The sequence below is a fragment of the Dioscorea cayenensis genome, chromosome 20 (genome assembly GCF_009730915.1).
Source record: "Dioscorea cayenensis subsp. rotundata cultivar TDr96_F1 chromosome 20, TDr96_F1_v2_PseudoChromosome.rev07_lg8_w22 25.fasta, whole genome shotgun sequence".
NCBI classification, from domain to species: domain Eukaryota; kingdom Viridiplantae; phylum Streptophyta; class Magnoliopsida; order Dioscoreales; family Dioscoreaceae; genus Dioscorea; species Dioscorea cayenensis.
Genome location: NC_052490.1, coordinates 19,444,586 through 19,469,969, shown reverse-complemented (window position 1 = coordinate 19,469,969; position 25,384 = coordinate 19,444,586). Strand labels below are relative to the sequence as shown.

Here is a 25,384-nt window from a genome sequence, read left to right as displayed (position 1 = left end):
AATTATGCTTAAAAGATATTAAGAAAAGAAAACACAAAGTTCAAGTTTTTATTGAAAGATAGAAAGACCATTCAGAAAAAAAAGTTAAGTTTTGATGAAAAATAGGAGACATTATGAAAAGGAAACAGAGTATTCGGGTTTTGATTGAAAATTGAAAAATAGGACACATTCTAAGAAAACATAGGATTAGGGTTTTTTTTATTCAAAAATAGCAGATATTAAGAAAAGAAAAGAAAGGATTAGGTTTCTTATTGAAAACTTGGAGATATTCCAAAAGAAAAAACAAAGGTTATTGTTTTGATTAAAAACTGATAAATAGGAGATACTAAGAAAAGAATACATTGGATTCATTTTTTGATTGAAAGATGACATTCAAAAACGAAACAAAAGTTTGAATTGTTTGTATAGTGAGCATTAAAATACAATTAGGGTTTTGATTGAAAAATAATAGATATCAATATAATAAAACACAGGATTAGTGTTTTTAATGAAAAATAGGACACAATCCGAAAAGAAAAAAAAAGATTAGAGTTTTGATTCAAAAATAGCATATATTCCTAAAACAAAAGAAAGGATTAGGTTTTTGATTGAAAAATAGAGACATTTCAAAAGAAAACAAATGATTATTGTTTTCATTAAAAAATTGCCAACATTTCCGAAAGAAAACATAGCATTATGGTCTTGATTCAAAAATAGCAGCCATTCTGAAAAGAAAAAGAAAGGATTAGATTTTATTCAAAAATACGAGCAATTCGGATTAGAAAACAAAGGATTACAGTTTTGATTGAATAATAGTACATTACTTTAAGAAAACATTGGATTAGGATTTTAATTAAAAAATAGTAGACATTCTGAAAAGAAAACATAGGATTAGGTTTTTGACAGAAAAATATGAGACATTTCGAAAAGAAAACATAGGATTTGGGTTTCGATTGAAAATAAGAGACATTTTGAAAAGAAAACATAATATTAGGGTTTTGATCCAAAAGAGGAACCATTCCGAAATGAAAGCATAGGATTATGAGTTTTATTCAAAAATAGGAGGCATTATGAAAAGAAAACATATGATTATTGTTTTCATTCAAAAATAGCAGACATTCCCAAAAGAAAACATAAGATTAGTGTTTTGATTAAGAAATAGTGGACATTAAATAAAAAAACCTTTGGATTAGGCTTTTGATAAAAAAACATATGAGACATTGAGAAAAAAAAAATATGATTTAAGTTTTTTTTTCACAATATTAGACATTATGGAAATAAAAGATAGGATTTGGTTTTTGATTCAAATATAGTCAGCATTCCGGAAAGAAAACATAGAATTAGCGTTTTGGTTGAAAAAGAGGAGACATTACAATGAGAAAATATAGGAATATGGTTTTGATTGAAAAATAAGAGACATTACTATAATAAAATATAACGTTAGGGTTTTGAATGAAAAATGGGAGACATTACTATAAAAAAACATATGATTAGGGTTTTAATTAATACCCAAAAAATATGGGACATTTCAAAAAGAAAACATATGATTAGGGTTTTTATTTAAAATACGATACATTACGAAAAGACAACAAAATTTTTTCGATTGAAAAATAGGAGACATTCTGAAAAGAAAATATAGGATTAAAGTTTTCATACAAATATCGTAGGAATTCCTAAATGAAACATAGGAATACGGTTTTGATGGAAAAATAGGAGACATTACTATAAGGAAACATAGGATTAGGGTTTTGAATGAAAAATGTGAGACATTAATATAAGCAAACATAGGACTACAGTTTTGATTTAAAAATAGTAGACATTCTGAAAAGAAAACATAGGATTCGGGTTTTGATTCAAACATAATAGCCATTCCAAAAAGTAAACATAGCATTAAGGTTTTGATTGAAAAACAAGAGACATTACAAAAAGAAAACATTGGATTAGAGTTTTCATGTAAAAATATTAGACATTTAGAAAAGAACACATAGAAATAAGGTTTTGATTAAAAATAGGTGGTGCTGGAGCAGGCGCAAAAGGATTAGGGTTTTAATTGCCAGATAGCGCGAGACATTCGAAAGAAAGCCATCTCGATTAGGGACTTTTGATTAAAATTAGCAAACATTCCCTCGAACAGATAGAATTAGGGTTTTTGGTCCGAGAAAATAGACATTCAAAGTTACACAAAGGATTAAGGGTTTTGATTCAGAGCACTGAAAAGAGTACTGCATCAAAAGGGAAAAACCTATGTAGGATTAGTGTTTTAGGAATTCATTATAGACGATACGCAGCGAAAGAAAGGAATCAAGCTACTGATTTAGAGTAGGAGACATTATGAAAAAGAAAAACACAGCTTTAAGTTTTTGGATTTAATACTCAATAACAGGAGACTTTTAAAAGAAGAGAGGGACTGCAGTTTTACAGTTGAAAGATAGCCTTGCTAGAATGGCTGAGACGTGTAAAGCTATGGTTTTGATTCAAATATAGTATGCATTCTGAGAAGAAAATATATGATTTGGATTTTGATTCAAAAATATGAAACATTACTATAGGAGAACATAGGATTGGGATTTTGATTAAAAAATAGTTGACATTCCGAAAAGAAACATTGGATTAGGGTTTTGATTGAAAAATAGGAGACATTACTATAAAAAAACATAGGATTAGGATTTTGATTAAAAACTAAAAAAATTGGGGATATTTTGAAAATCAACAATAGGATTAGGTTTTTGATTTAAAAATAGCAGACATTCACAAGAAAACATAGGATTATTGTTTTAATTAAAAAATAGGAGCCACTACGAAAGAAACATAGTATTAGGGTTTTGATTGAAACAGGCTGGGGTCTACTGAGAAAACATAGGATTGTGTTTTCAATACAGCAGAATATTCCCAAAGAAAATATAAAGAATTAGGGTTTTGATTAAAGCAAAGAGGGAGGTGTTTGAATAAAACTTGGAGGCTTATTATTTTTAGTTATATGATAAATTAAGAGAAAGAAAAACAAACTATTATTGTTTCTGAATATAGGAGGCATTCCCAAAAGAGATAAGATTAGGGTTTGGTTCATAACTTGAGCGCGATTTCTACAAGAAAACATAAAATTACCGCTTTGATTGATGTTGGGACATCTCGTGAAAGAAAATATCGGATGAGGGTTTCTAATAAAACTCGTGAGACATATCTCAGAGACCTGTAATATAAGGATTAGTGTTTTACTAAAAGCACAGACATTCGAGACAAAGGATTAGGGGGTTGGCATTTCTATTCACTAATAAATCAGACATAGAAAAGTATTATTATGGTTTGATTGAACGATAGGAAACATTGTGACAAAACATAGAATTAGTGGTTTAACTAAAAATGGGAGCATGACAGGTGACAAAAGCAGTAGGATTAAGCGTTTTGAATGATAGAAGACATTAATAAAGGAAAACATATTATTAATGCGTTTGATTTCTGGGTTATGGCGGGCATTACAGAAAACGTGAGGCATAGCGGTTTGTTGATTTAAAAATAGGAGCCATTTCCAAAGAGAACATAGTATTGCGTGTTTCTTGGATCAAAATATGAGAGCCATTTCGAGAAAACATGGGATTAGAGTTTTGATATGGGAGACATTTCAAAAATAAAACATATAGGATTAGTTTTAAGATTGAAAAATTATGAGATATTCGAAGAGATAGCAGGGAGTAGCGTACCCGATTAACAGAGGACATGACAAAAGAAAAGAAAGCATATGGGATTATGCGTTTTGAGCGGATAAGATGCATTACAAAAGAAAATAAAGGATTAGCTTTTGGTGTTTAACGAGAAGAAAAATAGGAGATGTTCCGAAGAAGAAAACATAGGATTCACAGCTTATATGTCGACGACATTCTGAAAAGAAAACACACTGGCAGCAGCAGCGTCGCGCATGCAAAGGGTCTTTGACCAGCTCTGAAACGAAAAATACATTTAGAAAGAAAACATGGGATAAGAGCTTTGATTACAAAAATTAGAGATATTATGAATAAAAAAATAGTGGATTATTGTTTTAATTAAAATAGGTGATGCAGAAAAGAAAACATAGAATTAGGCTTTTGATTTAAAAATCTAAAAGTACGAGACATGCCGAAAGTAAGACATAGGATTCTATTTTGATTCAAAATTGAAAAATAGGAGACATTAAGAAAAGAAAACATAAAATTAGGGTTTTGATTAAAAAAATTGACATTGTGAAAAGAAAGCGTGTATGATTGATATTCAAAAGCGATTAAACATTTACTATAAAGAAATATAATATTGGCGTTTAGAGTCAAAACAAAAAATATAGGAGACATTCCAGAAAATATAGGATTGAGGTGATTAAAAACAGAAATTTATGTGGCATTCGAAAAGAACCATAGGATTAGGTTTTTAAGTTGAAAAAGGAGACATATAAAAGAAAAACATAGTTTTGGGTTAAGATTATAGGAGACGATACTTAAAGACAACAAAGTATTTGGGTTTTCATTTTGAAAACTAAAAATAGGAGACATCGAGAAGAAAAACATACGGGTTAGGGTTTGATAAAAAAATAAGAGATAATTTGGAAAGAAAACATCTCCAATAGGGGTTTTGATTGAAAAATAAAATAAAACATAGGATGGGGTTTCGATTAAAAATTTATAAATTGGAGATATTCCGAAAAGAAAATATAGAATTAGTGTTTTGATTAAACAATAGGAGACATTGTGAAGAAAACATTGGATTAGGCGTATTCAAATCAAAAATAGGAGCGTTCCAAAAGAAAGCGGAGCGAAGATTTTTATTCAAAAATAAGAAGTATGAAAAGAAAACATACGATTAGGGACTTTAATTAAAAAATAATAGACATTCACAAATCAAAAGCCATAATTAGTGTTTTGATTCAAAAAAATTAGACATTCTGGAAACATAACAAAGGATTAGGGTTTTAAAACAAAATTATAAAATTGGACACATTGCAAAAAGAAAACATAGGATTAGGGGTAAAATAGCACATATTCCGAAAGGAAAATAAAGACTTAGATTTCTTTTTTGAAAAATAGGAGACATTTCAAAAACTAGAACATAGGATTAAGGTTTGGTTCAAATATATTAGGTCTTCCGAATGGAAAACATAGGATTACGGTTTTAATTGTAAAAAAGAGACATTAATATTAAAAAATATAGGATTAGGGTTTTGATTTAAAAATAGAAGACACTACTATAAGAAAACATAGGATTATAGTTGATTAAAAAATAGTTGACATTCCAAAGAAAAACATAGAATTAGGGTTTTGATTGAAAAAATATGAAACATTTCGAAAAGAAAATATAGGATTACGGTTTTGATAGAAAAATAGGAGACATTACTATAACAAAGATAGGAATAGTGTTTTGTGGAAAAATCTGAAAAATAGAGGACATTTCAAAATGAAAACATAGGATCAGTGTTTTTATTCAAAAAAATATATGACATTCTGAAAAGAACATAGAATCAGTGTTTTGATTCAAAAAATAGAAGGCATTACGAAAAGAGAACATATAATTAGGGTTTTAATTCAAATATATTAGGCATTTCGAATGGAAAACATAAGAATAGGGGTTTGATTCAAAAATAGGAGACATTATTATAAGAAAACATAGGATTAGGGTTTTGAATGAAAAATATAAGACATTACTATAAGAAAAAATAGGATTATGCCTCTGATTAATAAATAGTAGACATTGCGAAAAGAAAGCATAGCATTAAGGTTTTGATGGAAGTATAGTAGCCATTCCTAAAAGAAAACCTAGGATTAGGGTTTTGATTAAAAAATAGGAGACATAAATATAAGAAAATATACAATGAGGATTTTGATTAAAAAATAGGAAACATTCCAAAAAAAAACATAGGATTAGAGTTTTGATTGAAAAATAGGAGGCATTCCAAAAAGAAAAAAGAAGATTGGGTGTTTGATTAAAAATTATGAGACATTCCAGAAAGAAAAACATCGGATTAGAGTTTTGATTAAAAACTAGCACACATTCACAAAACAAAAGAAAGGATTATGGTTTTGATACAAATATGAAAAATAGGACATATTTTAAAAGGTAAACATTATATTAGTGTTTTGATTGAAAAATAGCATACATTACGAAAAGAAAAGAAAAGATTAAATTTTGATTGAAAAACAGGAGACATTTGGAAAATAAAACATAGGTTAGTATTTTGATTCAAACTGATAAATAGGAGACTTTAACAAAAGAAAAGATAGGATTTGGGTTTTGTTTGCAAAATAGGAGACTTTAACAAACGGAAAGACAAGATTTGGGTTTTGTTTGCAAAATAGGAGACATTAAAAAAACTTAGGATTAGATTTTGATTCCAATATAGTAGGCATTCCGTAAAGAAAACAAAGGATTAAGGTTTTCATTTAAAAATAGGAGACATTACTATAAGAATATATAGGATTAGTTTTTTGATTCACAAATAGTAGGAATTCCGAAAGGAAAACATAGGATTAGGGTTTTGCTTGAAATACATTAGCCATTCCGAAAAGAAAAAAAATAGTATTAGGTTTTTTATTTAAAAATATGAGACTTTACGAAAATAAAACATAGGATTATGGTTTTGCATTGAAAGAAATGAGACATTAACATAAAAAAATATAGAATGAGGGTTTTGATTAAAAAATAGGAGACATTACTATAACAAAATATAGGCTTATGATTTTGATTGAAAAATGAGAGGCATTCCTATAAGAAAACACTGGATTATGGTTTTGATTAAAAAATAGTAGACATTCCAAAAAGAAAACATAGGATTAGGGTTTTGATTGAAAAATATGAAACATTTCGGAAAGAAATATAGGATTAGTGTTCCGATTCTATTACATTAGGTATTCCAAAAGGAAAACATAAGATTAGTGTTTTGATTGAAAAATACGAGATATTACTATAACAAAAATATAGGATTAAGGTTTTGATTAAAAAATATGAGACATTACTATTAGTGGTCGTTTGGTTCATAGTAATGGAGAAAGATTACCACTTGTTACGTGGTAATCTAAAAATATTACCACATTTGGCATTGCACTGGTGGTACTCTAGATGGTAATATCACATTACCAATATGAGATCATTACCAATAAAGTTGGTATTCTTATTACCACCAATTTTGGTGTCTATCTTGGATTACCGAATATATGGTAATCTTAAAATTTTTTGTATAAATATTCCCTTTTTATCTTTAAATAATTTTAAAAGAACACAGGGTACAAAATAGAAAAAAAACATCTTTTATCTCCTCCTTTCTCTCTCTCATGCTAGGGTTTTAAAAAAGAGGATTTGGTTTGTGGGATCTTCCAATTTCTCCACCTTCTCTATCACATTAGGGTTTCCAAAAAAGTGGACGATTTTTTAGTTTTGAGCCATATCGAACATCATCTGCTGATTTTATTCGCTCTTCTCTTCATGTAAGCTTTTTCAAATTGCAAATTAAATAGATCTGTGATTGTGTTTTATGCAAAATTATGAAGGTTTAGAGTGTCCTTCTTCTTCCAATTTGATTATTTAATTAAATATATTATTGCAAGGAGAATTTTAATGGGTTGGACATGATTGTGTTTTATACAAGATTAAGTATTGTGATACATGTGAAGAAAAGACAGAAAAACTGTGTTGCTGTTAAATCAGAGTCAATGGTAGTAAGCAGAGCATCTTCTGAAAACTTATTACTGTTGAGCAAGATAAGCTTTATGTCAAAAAACTTACCAATGTCATTAAACTCCTTAGAATATTGTGCTTTCATGTACTACATACCAGCTTTTGTAGTACGTAAGATATAATTCAAATCTTGAAAAGAATGCCAACTATTAATATTGTTTGATGAATTGTTATTTAATGATGTCCAGTGGAATAGATTTGTACACATACCTGAATACCTCTCTCTTGTTGAGCTAGAGTAGTATTCTACTTCAATAGTATGTCATTTTTTGGTGCTTCGTCATCTACTAAGTTCATGCCAATGTCCTTTGCTTCTGAAGTTGGGCAATTTTTCAATTGTCAATAATGTGCCACATAAGTTTTATGAAGACAAGCATACACAAAAGTGAACATTATCAAAGTCTTATACCAACTTAGGTTTAGAAATGAATTTGCCACCATCATCCAGGTCGTTTGTTGAGGTATTTACCTAAACAAATTGGAAGAATAACATAGTAATGTCAGATCATTTATAGTCATCAATGAAAAACCAAAACCATCTAAATATTTTCATTCATTATCGTAAATTAGCAAAAGAGAGTCAAAACAATGAAGGGATAAAGAGGAACTTCATTTTAACTGTGGAACAATTGAAGACTTCATGGTCGAAACCTTATCAAAGTAGTGCTAAATATTATGAAATACCAGGAACTAAACAATTAGACAATTTCAAAGCAAATGAAGAAAACTTACCAACTCATTTTGACTGCCAATCCGAAGCTCAAATTCTTCCATTACGTTACTCAGCATTGACTCCAAAAGCTACACATGCATAGTGGTGTCATTATGTGTCAATATATGGCTGACATTTATTTCTAATGATCACTTGATTAGATAAAATAGAAGTAGTATGACATACCCCTTGTGAGTGCATACCGCAAGTGCACCAGTTATCGACGTAATAAAGTACCCAGATGAGTGGTTAGTCATATTCATAAGAAATAGTGCTTGGAAACACAAGAATTGTTATTTAACTATGGTGGAGATAATTCAATATTGGTGTGAACATTATTAATACAAATAGAAATAAAGAAAATAAGAAAGAGATGCAATAGAATAATAGGAGAGGCAATCGATAGAATATGGGGCACCTGGACATTTCTCACCCTAGGACTATTATTTCTAATGCAAGAATAATCATTATATCTCCTAATTGATATTTAATGAGTCATGGCAATCCTAAAAGACACAGTCCCAACACTAAGGTCAACCGTGACTAACCCCCACACTATGCCTCGGTGGAAAGAGATACTCTTGACACCTCACAGTGTGTGGGGTTGCATGAAAATCTGGGGACTCCAAGTGATAAACCCTATTCCCTAATATAAATCTAACCCTTTGGTCCAAGCTAAAGACCCCTAGTCATAATTAAGCCCCAGCACTGAGGATTACTTCAATGCTTCACTCTTTTTCTTGCGCAACTAAGCCCCAGTGGAGTTTGTCTCTTAGTACTTCACTCTATCATGACTGTAAAGAAATCTTGGAATGTGGAGGTTGGATAAATCACATAGGAAGGGAAAGGGGACGTTCTGCAACCTCTCGACTCACCCTCTCGACCCTCTCCAACCTTGCTTTGTCTAACCCTCACGGTGTGTCACTCATACACAAAGATTATCAAGATAGACTCTCAACCCTAGTGTCACTCTAAGGGAAAATCTATGCAACAAAAATTTAAGGTTGGAACTCAATTAAAACATCAATTAAAGAAATATAAGAAAAAGTCAATGAAAAAATCATCCTAAGGTTTACAAGTCCAAGCACCCACTAGGTGTTTAGTTCTTCATGGAGCAAGATACAATCAATAATGAAATCGAATGTAAAAGCATGTAATCCATAAATAAAATGCCCTTGTAGTCCGTATCAATAGTCTTGTGGAGTTGCCTCATCTTCTCCAATGGTTCTCTCGTCAAGCCTAGGGCACAACTCACTGAATCAAAGCTGACAAAAGCTCCCCCAATACTCAGTGTTTTGTTACATTGATTTGCTACAGTGAACTGCTACATTACTTCACCAAAATATTGCCGAATCCACACTTTTCATCGAGGCCACATTAACTAAGATCTTGTTAGTATTGCACAAGTCAGAACACATGAGTATGTCTGCCTTTGTGCCCCTCCAATTTGTATAGTCTCTTAAACACAATTGAGGTTGACACACACCCAAATGTCTTTGAGCACAACTTGTATCTTCAGGTTTGTTCAATTTTAAGAACTTCATCAAAAATTGCATCCACGATCTACTTTTAGTTTCTTTCCTCCACACTTATCTCCACAACCCTAGATGCATAAAAGAACTCAAATACACATGAATAAGTGATAAAATCTTAGAAAAATAATGCTCAATGTAAGAAAAGAATACTTTGTATTACTAATACACAAGCACTTATCATAGTCTTACTAGTGGGGTCTCTTCTGGCGTGTTCTATAATAGAACATCGCGTACAAATCACCAAAGAGAATGCAAAGATTTCTATGGGTCATATACAATGAAATATTTACACAAAACTCAATCACTCAATTTATTTCATTGGATTCAACAAATTTTGCTTACAACATTTTAGTGGCTCCAAATGCACTATATCTAAAAGTGATTGCCCTATTCTAGTCGTTAAAGTACTTGATCGAATTACCTAAAGACATTTTCTAACATTTTGAAACTAAAATATAATTATTTATATTTTACTATATATGTATTCATTGCTCTATAAATACCCATCGTCTAATTTGTTTTGTTTGTTTTATTCTATGTACAGATCGATAAATCTTTTCTCTAAAAAAATTTGCGGTTTCTTGCGTCAATTGCTTGTTTGTATGATGAGATGATGAATAAACTAGTTATATTATTGTATGCCATTTCCTTAAAGTGTAGTCATAGAAAAAAGAGACCACGGATTGCCTATGATGGAGGTAGTAGGAAATTAATTAGAGATGTGAATGTACATTGGTTAGTTTTTGAAAGTGACCTAGCTTGCATTGAGAGTACTCGTATGGATCAAGGAGCATTTCATCGCTTGTGTGAGTTACTTTCCACAATTGGTCAACTGGTTAATACTAGGAACATATGCTTTGAGGAAATGGTTGCATCCTTCCTTTGAATCATTTCACATGATCAAAAAAATAGAATATCAAAGAAGTAGTTCGTTAGATTAGGAAAGACAATAAATTGACATTTTACAGGTGTTCTAAATGCAATGTTGAAATGCCACAAAGTTTTACTGAAAAAACCAAAACCGGTTCCTAAGAACTCAACTGATTAGAGGTGGTGATGGTTTAACATAAAAAAAGAAACTTTATTTAAATATTTATAGTTAACTATAAATGTATTCAAAAAATTAAAGTTCTCTATACTAACATTAATTTATTTTATTGAATTATCTTGGAGCTTTAAACAGAACATATGTCAAAGTAAATGTTCTTGCAATTGACAAGCCTAGGTACTGGACTCGGAAAAATGAGATTGCCACCAATGTCTTGCGAGTGTGCTCCCATGACATGCAATTTATTCACATTCTACTATGGTGGGAGGATTCAGCAGCTAATTCTAGAGTGTTGTGTGATGTGATTTCTAGAAGAAATGGATTAAGGGTGCCCCAAGGTATAAAAATGCTAATATAGTTAGCTTTAAAAATCGGTTATGTTGCGTAATTGTTGACCCTTAATCTTGATTTAGGTTATTACTATTGATGTGACACCGGTTGCCCGAATGGAGAAGGATTTCTTACACATTTTAGCGGACAAATATATCATTTAAATGATTGGAGGCAAAGGAGTCAACCAACCACACCTAAGGAGTTCTTCAATTACAATCACTCCTCTGCTAGAAATGTAATTGAGCCATGTTTTGGCCTTTTGAAGAAAAGATGGGGCATCTTGAGGGAAAGGTCATACTATACAGTAAAGACACTTTCTAGGATTACTTCTGCTTGTGCATTACTACAAAATCATGTTAGGAAAGAAATACCAATCGATCCTTTAGATGAAATCATCCCATAAGACACTATAGAAGAATAATTGGATGGTGTTAGGATTACTTTTGTTGAGACAACTGGTTATTGGAAAACATGGCATGCTAATTTCGCTATTAATATGTTCAATTAGTGGAAGCAAAGTAGGGGCCAACAAACCTTGTAAAATTAATTATGGTTGTTTTGTAACTATTGGTGTTATTTTGATTTAAGGTGATTTATGATGGTTACAATTTTCTATTTGCCTATATGCTAAAGTGATAAGTGCTTGTGTAATAGTAATATGAAGTATTCTTTTCTTAAGTTGAACATTATTTTTCTCAGATTTTATCGCTTATACATGTGTATTTGTGTTCTTTTGTGGATATAGGGTTATGGAGACAATAGTGGAAGAAAGGAGCCGAAAGTAGATCGTGAACTTTGTTAATGGAATCTTGGAGTGAACAAACATGGAGACACATGTTGTGCTCAAAGACACGTGATTATGTGCCAACCTCCATTGTGCTCAAACAAATACATGGTTTGGAGGGGCGCAAAGGCAGTCGCATTCGCATGTTCTGACTTGTGCAACACTAGCAAGACCTTCATCAATGTGACGTTTATTGAAAACACAACGCGATCTACCTCATGGAGGTGTGCCCGTTCATGCGGCCTCGATGAAAAGTGTGGATTCAGCAGTATTTTGGCAGAGTATTGCAGTAGTTCACTGTAGTGAAAACGTAGCAAATTACTATAGTAGTTACTGTTCGTAGAACGCAGAAAATAGGTTTCCTGGAGATTCACACGGTCGTGTGGAAATTCTACTCGCCTATGTGGATGCCCGATTCCAGCCCTATTTAAGTCACAATTTTGGCCGTTTTAAGAGATCTTTTTCCCATCTTTTCCTTATCTTTGGAGGTGCTCACAGCTAGGGTTTGGAGAGTTTCGGTAAGGTTTTTGGAGTAGTCCTACGGCCTTGAATGCCGCGTTCTTTCTGAAGATAGTTTTTGGGGGAGCTTTCATCGGCATCGGTTTGGTAAGGTGTGCCCTAGGCTTGGGGATGGAACCTTTGAAGAAGACGAGGCTACTCCACAAGACCATCGATACGGACTACAAGGGGTTTTACTTATAGATTGCATGTTTTTACTTTTGATTTCATTATTGATTGTATCTTGCTCCATGGAGAGCTAAACCCTTAGTCGGTGCTTGGACTTGTAAACCCTATGATGATTTTGTTTCATTGACCTTTTATTATAATTACTATAATTCATGTTCTAATTGAGTTCTAATCTTGAATGCTTGTTGAGTTCATTTTCTCTTAGAGTGACACTAAGGTTGGGAATCCATCTTGGTAATCCTTGAGGATGAGTGACACACCATGAGAGTTAGATAAAGCTAGATTGTAATGGGTCAAGAGGGTGAGTCAAGAGGTAACAAAATGTCCCCTTTCCCTTCTGGTGTGATTTATCCTACCTCCACCTTGTAAGAGTTCCTTGCGATCATAATAGAGTGAAGTGCTAAGAGAGGAACTCTACTGGGGTGTAGTTGCGCAAGCAACAGAGTGAAACATTGAAGTAATCCTAAGTGCTGGGTCTTAATTGTGACTAAGGGTCGTTTGCTTGGAGCAAAGAGTTAGATTGTATTAGGGAATAGGGTTTATCACATGGAGTCCCTAGAGCTTTAAGCAACCTTATACAGTATCAGGTGTTGAGATTGAGTGATTTCTTCGTCTGGGCATAATGTAGGGTTAGTCACAGTTGACCCTAGGTTTCGGACCTTGTATTTTAGTATTTTCATGACTCATTAAGCATCAGTTAAGAGACATAATGGTTAGTCTTGCAATCGAAACAATAGTCCTTGGGGAGCAATGTCCAGGTGCCCTACTTTCTGTCGATTGCCTCGCCTCTCATTTTATTGCGTATCTCTCTCTTATTTTCTTTATTTCTTTGTTTACGCTGATATTGATCACACCATTATTGATTCATCTTTACCATACTTAAATAGCAATTCTTGTGTTTCTAATTACTATTCCCTGTGGATATGACTACCCACTCACTAGAGTAGTTTTATTACTTTGACAACCCGTTCACTTACGGGGTGTGTCAAGTTTTTAGCGCCGTTGCTGAGTAGGCATTTTGGAAACACTTTGCATTTTGCTATTTTAGTCATTCATCACTTATTCTATTTCACACTTTCTTATTCTTCCATAGTAATGATTTGTTTTCTTTTATTTGGTTACAAGCCAAGGTTATGACCTGAGGAAACCCTTCGACATTGGTTGATGGAAATCAAGACATTGAACCAAGAATTCATTGAAGAGGAAAAGAACCTTTGCAACAACAGTCTAATCAAGCTGAGATAGAAGGTGAAGGGTCTGATAAGATGGCAGAATAGAATGAGCAGCAGAGGACACTTATCACGCCTCAAAATTTTACAACACGTAGTCTAGTATAGTGCTGCCACTAATCACGACTCAAAATTTTGAGCTCAAGCCAGGCTTCATCCAGATGTTACAGTAGTCTGTACAATTTAATGGTTTGGCCGATGAGGATCCAAATAATCACATTGAGAACTTCTAGGAAGTGTGTGACATGCTCAAGATTAATGGTGTCACGGATGATGCCATCAAGTTGAGGGCCTTCCCATGTTCATTGAAAGTGAGAGCGAAGTAATAACTACATTCATTACTGATAAGTGCTTGTGTGATAAGAATGCAAAGTGTTCTTTCCTTATAAAGAGCATTACTTTTATCTGTTTTTAACACTAATATGTGTGTATTTATGTTAATTTCATGCATTTAGGGTTGTGAAGCCAAATCTTAGAGAAAAAAGCCAATGTAGATCATGAGTGCACCATTTGGAAGAAATTTTGAGAAGGTTCAAACGCGAAGACATAAGTCAAGTTCAAGATGCTAGAATGTGTGCCAATCTCCTTGCATTCAAGCTAGCACAATGATTTGGAGGGGCACAAAGGCTGTCACATTCTAAGTATTCCCGCTTGTGCATGTGTAACAAGATCTCCACCAACGTGGCCGTTCATTGAAGAAGCAAAGTGATCTATGACATAAACATTTGACCGTTTACGTTACTTCGATGAAAGCATGGTTTTGGGAGTGTTTTAGACAGGTACTGCAGCATGGCATAGCAGCAACGCTGTAGCAAAATACTGTAGAAGGTACTGTTCACAGCCGGCTGAAGAAGGAGTCGTCCAGAGAAGCCACACGGGTGTGTGGAAATTGTACATGCCCGTATGTTAATTCCACACGGGACGTGTCAAATATTCACAAGGGCGTGTGGATTCCCGATTCCAACCCTTTAAAAGCCGATTTCAGCCACGATTTTAGCATTCTTTTCTTCATCTTTTTCTCAACTTGAGAGAGGACTGTGGGTAGGGTTTTGGGAGGTATTGGCTAAGGATTGCGAGAGGTTCTATGGCTCCGACATTGCACTCCATTTGGAAGAAGGTTAGTGAGAGAGCTTTCATCGGCACCGATCCGGCGAGGTGTATCCTAGGCCGGACAAAAGGACCTTTGGACTAGTAGAGGACTCTCCGCAAGACCATCGTCACGACTATCGAGGTGGTTTTCTATGGATTCATTGCTTTTACATTCGATTTCATTGATTGTAATTATCTCCATGGAGAGTTAAACACCCTAGTGGGTACTTGGATTGTGAACCCTAGGATGTATTCATTTCATTAAACCTTGTTATTATTCTTTCATTAATTGATGTTTTTATTGAGTTCCAATCTTGAATGCATTGATTGTATAAATACTCCCTTACAGTGACACTAGGGTTGAGAGTTCTTGTTGGTAACCCTTGTGAGTGAGTGACACACCACGAGAGTTAGACCTAGCTAGATTAGAGAGGGTTAAGAGGGTGAGTTGAGAGGTAGCAGAGTGTCTCCTTTCACCTCCGGTGTGATTTATTCTACCTCCAATTCCTTGAGTTCTTTGCAGTCATAGTAGAGTGAATGGGCTAAGGGATGACCTTCCGTTGGGGATTAGTTGTGAGTGCAATGGAGTGAAACATTGAAGTGATTTTATCATCTAGGGCTTAATTGTGGCTAGGGACCTTCTGCTTGGACCAAAGGGTTAGGTCTACATATAGGAAGAGGATTTATCACTTGTAATTCCTAGAACTCATTACAATTCTATACGAGTGCGAGGTTGAGAGATTGTTCAATTTCTCCTCCGGGACATGTATAAGGTTAGCCATGGTTGACCTTAGATTTGGGACCATGTATTAAAGGATCTCCACAACTCATTAATGGATTAGTTAGGATGCATGATAGAGGGTTTTTGCACTTGAAATGATTGTCCTAGGAGGATCAATATCCAAGTATCCCATTTATATCGATTACCTTACCTCTCCTTTACTTATGCTCTCTCTCTTGTCTCTTTTACTTTTGTTTGCATTACATCTTACCACACTAATCACTATTCATATTTCGCTTAGTTAAGAAACAATTTAAGTATTTTCACTCCATATAACCTGTGGGTATGATACCCACTCACCTGGGATTTTATTACTTTGACAAACCCGTGCACTTGCAGGACATATGCAATGGCCGTTGTCAACTTTTTGGTGTCGTTGCCGGGGAGTAGGCGTTTAGAAGTACTTTGCACTTTGTTTTCTTAGTTATTCATTTATTTATTCTGTTTCACATCTTTTTTTCTATGATCATTATGATTTGTTTCCTTTCTTTTTATGCGGCTCCAGGATCATGACCCGAGGGAACCCCTCAATATTGATTAAAAGAGATCCCGAGCTCGAACATACACTTAGAAGAAAAGGGAAAAAAGCTGTGCAAGAACAGTATATCTAGCTGATTTGGAAGTTGAAGGATCAGATAATATGGCGAAACAAAATGAGCAACAAAGGAAAATATCCGATTATGCCAGACCTTCAGTATTGCAGACACAATCGAGTATTGTGCGTCCCCCAATTATAGCTCAAAACTTCGAGCTGAAGCTGGCATACATCCACATGTTGCAGCAATCAGCACAGTTCAATGGTTTGGCCAATGCGGATCTAAACAGTCATATAGAGAACTTTTTCGAGGTGTGTGATATGCTCAAGATAAACGGGGTGATGGATGATGCCATCAAGTTGAGAGCCTTCCCATTTTCCTTAAAGGGGAGAGCGAAGCAGTGGCTAGACAAATTACCTAGAGCATCAATTACCATATGGGAGGAGATGGTAGAAGCTTTTCTTGCCATTATTTCCTTCTCGGAAAATCTAAAAAGCTTAGGAATAAGATCTCATCTTTGTACTATCAGAATTAGAGTCTCTATTTGAGAAGTGGGAAACGTTCAAGGAGATCCTGAGAAAGTACCCGCAACACAGATTCCCGGAGTAGATGATTGTTCAGACCTTTTACAATGTGTTGAATCCAAGTACAAGGTAACCCTTGGATGCCGCAGCAGGAGGTACCTTAGGTAGCAAGACCCCCGTGAGGCCCGTCAACTAATTGAAGAAATGGGGCTAAATAGCTACCAATGGAATGCTAGGGAGAAGAAGAAGGTGGCCGGGCTTCATGAGATAGATACAATAACTTCATTGTCGGCTCAAGTGGAATTATTAAGTAAGAAGTTAGATGTTCTATCATTGAATAGAGTGGCGGCCGTGACTACTTGTACCGGGTGTGGTGGACGACATGCTCCCTCCGATTACCCGATCTCCATTAGTGATGCATCTTCGGTTAAGAATGTTGATTTTGTGGGTAATACAATGAGGAATCAAGGTAATCCATATAGCAACACCTACAATCCGGGTTGGAAGAATCATCCTAATTTCTCATGGAGTAACCAAGTTCCACAAAAGGTCATGGGGCCACTGGGTTTCCAATAACAACAAGCCCAAACATGGAGAACCGAGTTTCCGGTTTGGAGACCCGAATGACCGCTTTGGAGAAGGCCTTGACTAGATTTGTGCAATCATCGGATACAAAAAGATTTGAATCAATTGAGGCTACACTTCATAACTACACCACTTTTTTATACAACCTTGAGAATCAAGTGGGGTAAATTGCAAAGTCTCCATTGGAGAGATCAAAAGGAAGGTTGCCAAGCAATACCGAGACCAATCCCAGAGAGCATGTAAAGGCGATCACTTTGAAAAGTGGTCATGAGGTTGAAGATAGGTTTCCAAGTGAGAAGCCCAATGAACACGCACCGGAGGTCATAGAGGTTGAGGAGGAAGCAACCAAAGAGAAGGAGGTGGCACCCCCATCTTTCAAGCCAAGAATCCCTTATCCCTCTAAATTGAAGAATGACCAAGTGGATGAACAGTACAAGAGGTTCCTGAGTTTGTTCAAGCAACTCCACATCAACATTCCTTTTGTTGAGGCATTGTCTCAAAAGCCTAAGTATGCAAAATTCTTGAAGGACTTGTTGACTAACAAGAGGAAGTTAGAGGAAAGTGCTTCAGTGATCTTAGATACTTCTTGCTTGGCGGTTTTGCTAAACAACAAGCCGAACAAGAGGAAAGACCCGGGAAGCTTCATCATTCCGTGCAACATTGGCAATTTAGATGAAGAAATGATATTGGTGAATTCAGGGGCCAGTATCAACGTCATGCCATACACCTTCTTTTAGAAGCTAGGCTTGGGCGAGCCTAGGCCTACTCGGATGATTTTGCAATTGGCATACCAAACAGTGAGACATCCGAGGGGTATCATCGAAGATGTGCTTGTCAAGATGGACAAGTACATATTTCCTGTAGATTTTGTGGTGCTATACGTCGATGAGGATGCGGATGTACCCTTCATACTTGGGAGGCCGTTCTTGCAGACTTACAAGGCATTGATTGACATAGATGGCGGGGAGCTAACTTTGAGAGTTCGACATGACAAGCCCACATACCGCCTTGCTGAAGCCATGCATCATTCTCTTTATTTTGATGATACTTTGTATTTTCTAGACACTATTGATGAGATTGTTGATGAATATATGCAGGAAATATTCAATCCGGACCCCTACGAGGGTTTGTTCGACCAAGAGGATGAAAATGAAGAAGTAATGATGCTTGGCTCGACGGAAGAAGTACCGTCTACTCCAGGGATCCTGAAGAAGGTTCTTCGGAAGATGAAGAGGGTGAGGAGACGCCACAGGAAATGCTCCAAGGCTGTTGGAGATGTGCATGAACCGAACAAATTGGATATACTATTGCTAAGTGGTCCCAAGACCGACAACTCCCCCCTACCTTTAAGAGACTCTGTTCATCATGCTTTCAAGCTATGGATAAGAGGACAACCTTCATCTATGAACCCTCGTAAGGTAAGACAAGGTACATCAAGCTAAGTGACGTAAAACAAGCGCTTCTTGGGAGGCAACCCAAGTGTTTACTGTTTTTTTAGTAAGTAGTTTAGTTTTTGCGCGAATAAAGTGTTGAGTGTTGGTTTCTTGATTTTTAGATGCTTTTGCTGTGCTTTCCTGTGGGTTTTTAATGTCATCGTGTGTTTTCATGTGGATTTGGTGAAATTTAGGTCATTTCAGCTTATTTTTCATGTTTTCTCTGGTTAAAGTTGAATTGTAAAGCAGGCTTTGAGTGTATAGTTGTGTTCAAAAATTTTCTGCAAAGCCTGTAAAGTTTTCTAAGTGTACAGAGAAAACACACACCCATGTGGAATTTCCGCATGGGCGTGCATTTTTGTTCAGAGCTCATCCAGAGATGGTATGCCCCTGTGAGCGACCTTGTGATGGTCCACGCCCGTGGGTAATTTCCGCACGGACGTGCACCTTCCTGCAAAGACTTAGCAAATTATTCCAAGAGCACACAGTGGCGTGGACTCGCCCTTATGGGCAACTCTATGAAAAACGCACGGGTGTGTGAATTTTCTGAATGCCTATACGAATCTCTGCAGACAAGCATTCTCCATCCCGAGAAGACACAGGGGAGTGCAGCTGCCTCTGTTAGTTGGGGCTGTGAATGTCCACGCTCGTGCGGAATTTCAGCATGGGCGTGCAAAACACTTAACGATTCTTCTCGGTTGGACAGTGAAGCCACAGAGGCGTGTTGCCAATACATTTTTCCGCACGCCTGTGCCAATACATTCAGAGGAAGTGAGGGTTTCCCGAGAGCGCACAGGGGTGTGCATCTGCCCCTGTGAAGCTCTCTTGTGGAGGCGCACAGGAGTGGGTAATTTTCACACGCCATTGTGGATGCACAAAATTCCAAGAGACGCGAGTTTTTCTTTAAAATCTTTGTGAATTCTCCTCTTCTTCACTTTTAACCATCCGAAAACTGCTCTTGATCAGTTTCCTGGCCTCTCACCGCTATTTTAGAGGGTTTTTCAGAAAATTTTCATTCCGAATTCAAAGTGTTCATACCCATTTCATCGGTAAACCTCTTAATTTATCTTCTATTTGCCATTTCTTGTTTTTAGCGGATTAAAAGTCTTGAGTTGCACTAATTTTCACTTTATGATGGTTTATGCATGTTTAGAAAGTGTTTAAACATGGTTAGAGGTTATATTTTTTGGAGAATTCACATTGAACCGTACGGTTTTCACACCCCACAGATCCACGTGGGAGTGGGCAATTTCCACAAGTCGCTGCGTAATTCTGCAGTATGTTGTTTCTGAACTTATTTGATCATTTCTTCTCCATTTATTGCAGATATGGCACCTCAAGCGAGTCTACCTATTCTTCCATCAGGAAGGCATACTCTAAATGCACTGGTAAGGTTTTGATAAGTGCTTGTGCGATAAGAAGGCAAAGCGTTCTTTCCTTATGATAGGCATTACTTTTGCCAGGTTTTTGCGCTAATACATGTGCATTTGTGTACTTTTATGCAGGTTGGGTTGTGAGGCCGATTATTTGTGAAAGAAACCATTGTAGATCATTTTACGCATTATTTGGAGGAGATCTTGAGAAGGCTCAAATGCAGAGACATGAGTCGAGTTTAGAATGCTAGAATGTATGATAACCTTCTTGTACTGAAGCTAAGGCAATGATTTGGTGTGACACGAAGGCAGTTATATCCCGATATTCTGGCTTGTGCATATTTAGCAAGATCTCCATAAACGTGACCATTTATTACAGAACCAAGACGATCTATGATGTAAACGTGTGCCCGTTTACGTTACCTCGATGAAAGCATGGATTCGGGAGTATTTCGGGCCGTCACTGTAGTAGGTACTGTTCACTACAGGCCGAAGAAGGAACAAAATAGAGGAGCCACACGGGCGTGTGGAAATTCCACACGCCTGTGCGTTTATTCCACAGGCCCGTGTGGAATATCCACAGTGGCGTGTGGAGTCCTGATTCCAGACTTATTTAAGGCCGATTTCAGCCACGATTTCAACATTCTTTTCTCCATCTTTTTCCCAACTTGAGAGAGGACTGCGGCTAGAGTTTTGGGAGGTATTTGCTAGGAATTTGGAGAGGTTCTACGGCTTCAACATCATCATCTCTTTGGAAGAATGTTGGTAAGGAAGCCTCTGTTGGATTGATTCGGCGAGGCGTATCATATACCGGACAAGTGGATCTTGCAACAAGTAGAGGACTCTCCACAAGACCACCGCCATGACTATCGAGCTGGTTTTTCCAATGGATTGTTTTCTTTTACATTTGATTTCATTATCATTTGTATTGTGCTCCATGGAAAGCTAAACCCCTAGTGGGTACTTGGGTATTTGTGAACCCTAGGATGTATTAGTTTCATTGAATCTCTTTATTATGCTTTCAATTAATTGATGTTTATTGTTAGTTCCAACCTTGAATGCTTGATTATATGAACATTTCCCCTAGAGTGACACTAGGGTTGAGAGTTCATGTGGTAACCCTTGTGAGTGAGTGACACACCACGAGAGTTAGACAAAGCTTCATTGGAAAGAGTTGAGAGGGCAAGTCGGGAGATACAGGAGTGTCCACTTTTCCCCTCCAGTGTGATAGATTCTACCTCCATTTCTCGAGTTCTTTGCTGCCATAATAGAGCGAATGAGCTAAGGGATGACCCTATGCTGGGGCTTCGTTGCGAGTGTAACGGAGTGAAGCGTTGAGGTGATTTTAGCATCTCGGGCTTAATTGTGGTTAGGGACCTTTCTTCTGGACCAAAGGGTTAGGTCTACAATTAGGAAGAGATTTATCACTTGGAATCCTTAGAGCTCAATGCAATCCTTCTTACGAGTGCGAGGTTTAGAGGTTGTTCAACCTCTCCTCCAGGACATGTAGAGGATTAGGCTTGGTTAACACTAGATTCTGGACCATGCATTAAGAGGATGTCCCTGACTCACCATTGCATTAGTTAAGAAGCATAATAGAGAGTTCTTGCACTTGAAACAATTTTTGTAGACGGATCGATACCCGGGTACCCCATCTTTATCGATTGCCTTATATTCTCCTTTACTTTTGCTCTCTTTCGGGTTGCTTTACTTCTGAGAATTGAATCTTGTCACATATATTACTATTCATCTTTCATATAGTTAAGAAACAAATTAAGTATTTGTATTCCCTTTTCCCTGTGGATACGATACCCCACTCACCTGGGAATTATTACTTCGACAACCCCGTTCACTTGCGGGGAGCATTGTCATGTTTTTGGCGCCGTTGCCGGTGAATAGGCATTTAGAGATACTTTGTACTTTTGTTTCCTTGGCTATTCCTTTATCCATTCTATTTCACATTTTCTTTTCTATCATCATTCTGATTTGTTTTCTTTCCTTTGTGCAGCTTCAGGTTGATGACGTGAGGGAACCCCTCAATATTGATTGAAGGAGATCCCGAGCTTGAAAAAAACACTTAGAAGAAAAAGGGAAAGGACCTCGTTGAAGAACAATCTAATCTAGTCGATTTGGAAGTTGAAGGGTCAAATAATATGGTATAACGTAATGAGCAAGCAGAGGATACTCTCTGATTATACTAGACCATCAATTTTGGGCACACAATCGAGTATTGTGTAACCCCCAATTACAGACTCGAATTTTCGAGCTAAAGGCACAAATATCCACATGTTGCAGAGAATCCAGACAGCTCAATGGTTTGGCCGATGAGGATCCAAACAGTCACATAGAGAACTTTCTCGAGGTGTGTGATATGCTTAAGATAAACGGGGTGACGGATTATGCCATCAAGTTGAGAGCCTTCCCATTTTCCCTAAAAGAGAGAGGAAAGCAGTGGCTACACTCATTACCTAGAGCTTCGATTACTACATGGGAGGAGATGGTAGAAGTTTTTCTATCCTGTTGTTTCCCTCCTGGAAAATCTGCAAAGCTTAGGAATTAGATCTCATCCTTTGTACAGTCGGAATTGGAGTCTCTATTCAAGACATGGGAAAGGTTCAAGGAGCTCCTGAGAAAGTGCCCACAACACGGATTCCTGGAGTGGATGATTGTTCAGAATTTTTACAATGGGTTGAATCCGAGTACAAGACAACTCTTGGATACGGCAGCATGATGTACCTTAGGTAGCAAGACACCCGATGAGGCCCGGCCAACTTATTGATGAAATGGGTTTAAACTGCTACGAATGGAATGCCAGAGAGGAAAAAAAGTGGCCTTTCTTCATGAGATAGATGCAGTAACTTCATTGGCGGGCGCAAGTGGAAAAATTTCGGCTAGAAGTTAGATCTTCTAACTTCAAACAGAGTGGCGGCCGTGAGTACTTGCACCAGGTGTGGTAGAGGACATGGTCTCTCTGATTGCCCGATCTCTATTGGTGATGCATCTTCGGTTGAGAACGTCGATTTTGTAGGGAATGGCATGAGGACTCAAGGAAACCCATATAGCAATACCTACAATCTAGGTTGGAGGAATCATCCCAATTTCTCGTGGATCAACCAAGGTCCACAAAAGGCCATGAGGCCACCGGGTTTCCAACAACATGCCCCGAACGTGAAAAACAAAGTTTCGTGTTTGGAAACCCGAATGAGTGATTTGGAGAATTCCTTGACTAGATTTTTTTGGAATCTTCAAATACAAGGTTTGAATCACCTGAGGCTACACTGCAATCACACCGCATCTTTGCATAACCTTGAAAAATCGTGTAAGGCAGATTGCGAAGTCTCTCTAGGAAAGGCCACATGGAAGCTTGCCGAGCAATACCGAGACCAACCCTAAAGAGCATGTGAAGGCGATCACTTTGAGAAGTGGTCATGAGGTTAAAAGTAGTGTTCTCGGTGAGAAGCCAAAAGAACACGCACTCGAGGTTATAGAGGTTGAAGAAGGAACAAGCAAAGAAAAGGAGGTGGCAACTCAACCTTTTCAAGCCGAGAACTCCCTTTATCCTCTAGATTGAAGAATGACCAAGGGGATGAATAGTACAAGAAGTTCCTGAGCTTGTTCAAGCAACTCCACATCAATATTCCTTTTGTTGAGGTATTAGCTCAAATGCCTAAGTATGCAAAATTCTTGAAAGACTTATTGACTAACAAAAGGAAGTTGGAGGAGAGTACTTTAGTGATATTAGATGCATCTTGCTCAGCGGTGTTGCAAAAGAACATGCCGAATAAGAAGAAAGAGCTAGGTAGCTTCATCATTCCGTGTAATATTGGCAATCTAGGTGAAAAAAATGGCATTGGCGGATTCAGGGCTAGCATCAACGTCATGCCATACACTTTCTTTCAAAAGCTAGGCTTGGGTGATCCAAGGCCCACTCAGATGAATTTGCAATTGGCGGACCGAACGGTATGACATCCGAGGAGCATTATTGAAGACGTGCTTGTCATGGTAGAAGGGTACATTTTTCCTGTTGACTTTGTAGTGCTAGACGTTGATGAGGATGGGGATGTACCCTTGATACTTGGGAGACCATTCTTGCGGACTTCCAAAGCATTGATTGACATGGATGGCGGGGAGCTAACTTTGAGAGTCGGAGATGACAAGCTCACATACTGCCTTGCTGAAGCCATGCAACATTCTCTTGACTTTGATTATACTTTGTACTTTCTAGACACTACTGATGAGATTATTGATGAATACATGCAGGAAATGTTCAATCCGGACCCGTATGAGGGTTTATTCGATCAAGAGGAGGAAATCGAAGAAGTAATGATACTTGGTTCGACTGAAGAAGAACTGTCTACCCCGGGGATCTTAAAGATTGTGCTCTGGAAGATGAAGAAGGCACGGAGACGCCACTTGAAACACTCCAAGACTGTTAGAGGTATAATCAAACCGAACGGTGAACCGTTTCTAGATAGTCCCAAGCCCGACATTTCACCCTCTACTCTCAAGAGACTTTGCTCATCATGCTTTCAAGCCATGGGTAAGAGGGCAACTTTCATCTATGACCCCCCGTGAGGTAAGACGAGATACATCAAGCTTAGTGACGTTAAACAAGCACTTCTTGGGAGGTAACACAAGTGTTAACCATTTTTCCCAATTATAGTTTTGTTTTGCATGAATAATTTGTCAAGTGTTGGTGTCTTCATGTTTAAATGCTTGTGCTGAGTTCATTTCGGTGGATTTCTTTGTCATCGTCTGTTTTCATGTGGATTTGGCAAAGATTAATTCGTTTGAGCTTGTTTCTATTGTTTTTCGCTGGTAATTATTGCATAAAAGAGCAGGCACTAAATGTGTAAACTAGTTTAGAAAATTTTTGCAGAGCCTACAAAGTTTGTCAAGTCATCCAGAGAAAATGCACGGGAGTGTGAAATTTCCACACGCCGGTGGGGTTGTATTGCGAGCTCATCCAGAGAAGGCACAGGGGCGTGCACTCGCCCCTCTGACCTACCTTGCGATTATCGCACTCGCTGCAGTAATCACCGCACGGGCGTGCTTTTGTCTCAGTAG

At 36.8% G+C, this 25,384-nt stretch overlaps 2 non-coding genes across 2 annotated transcripts; both read right to left on the bottom strand.

Annotated features, from left to right (window-relative positions):
• Positions 1–16,895: 16,895 nt before the first annotated feature.
• Positions 16,896–17,001, bottom strand: LOC120252443. Its single transcript, XR_005533974.1, has one exon. It is a non-coding gene; the product is annotated as a small nucleolar RNA R71 (small nucleolar RNA).
• A 5,861-nt stretch (positions 17,002–22,862) lies between these two features.
• LOC120252157 lies at positions 22,863–22,969 on the bottom strand. Its single transcript, XR_005533702.1, has one exon. It is a non-coding gene; the product is annotated as a small nucleolar RNA R71 (small nucleolar RNA).
• Between the last annotated feature and the right edge of the window lie 2,415 nt (positions 22,970–25,384).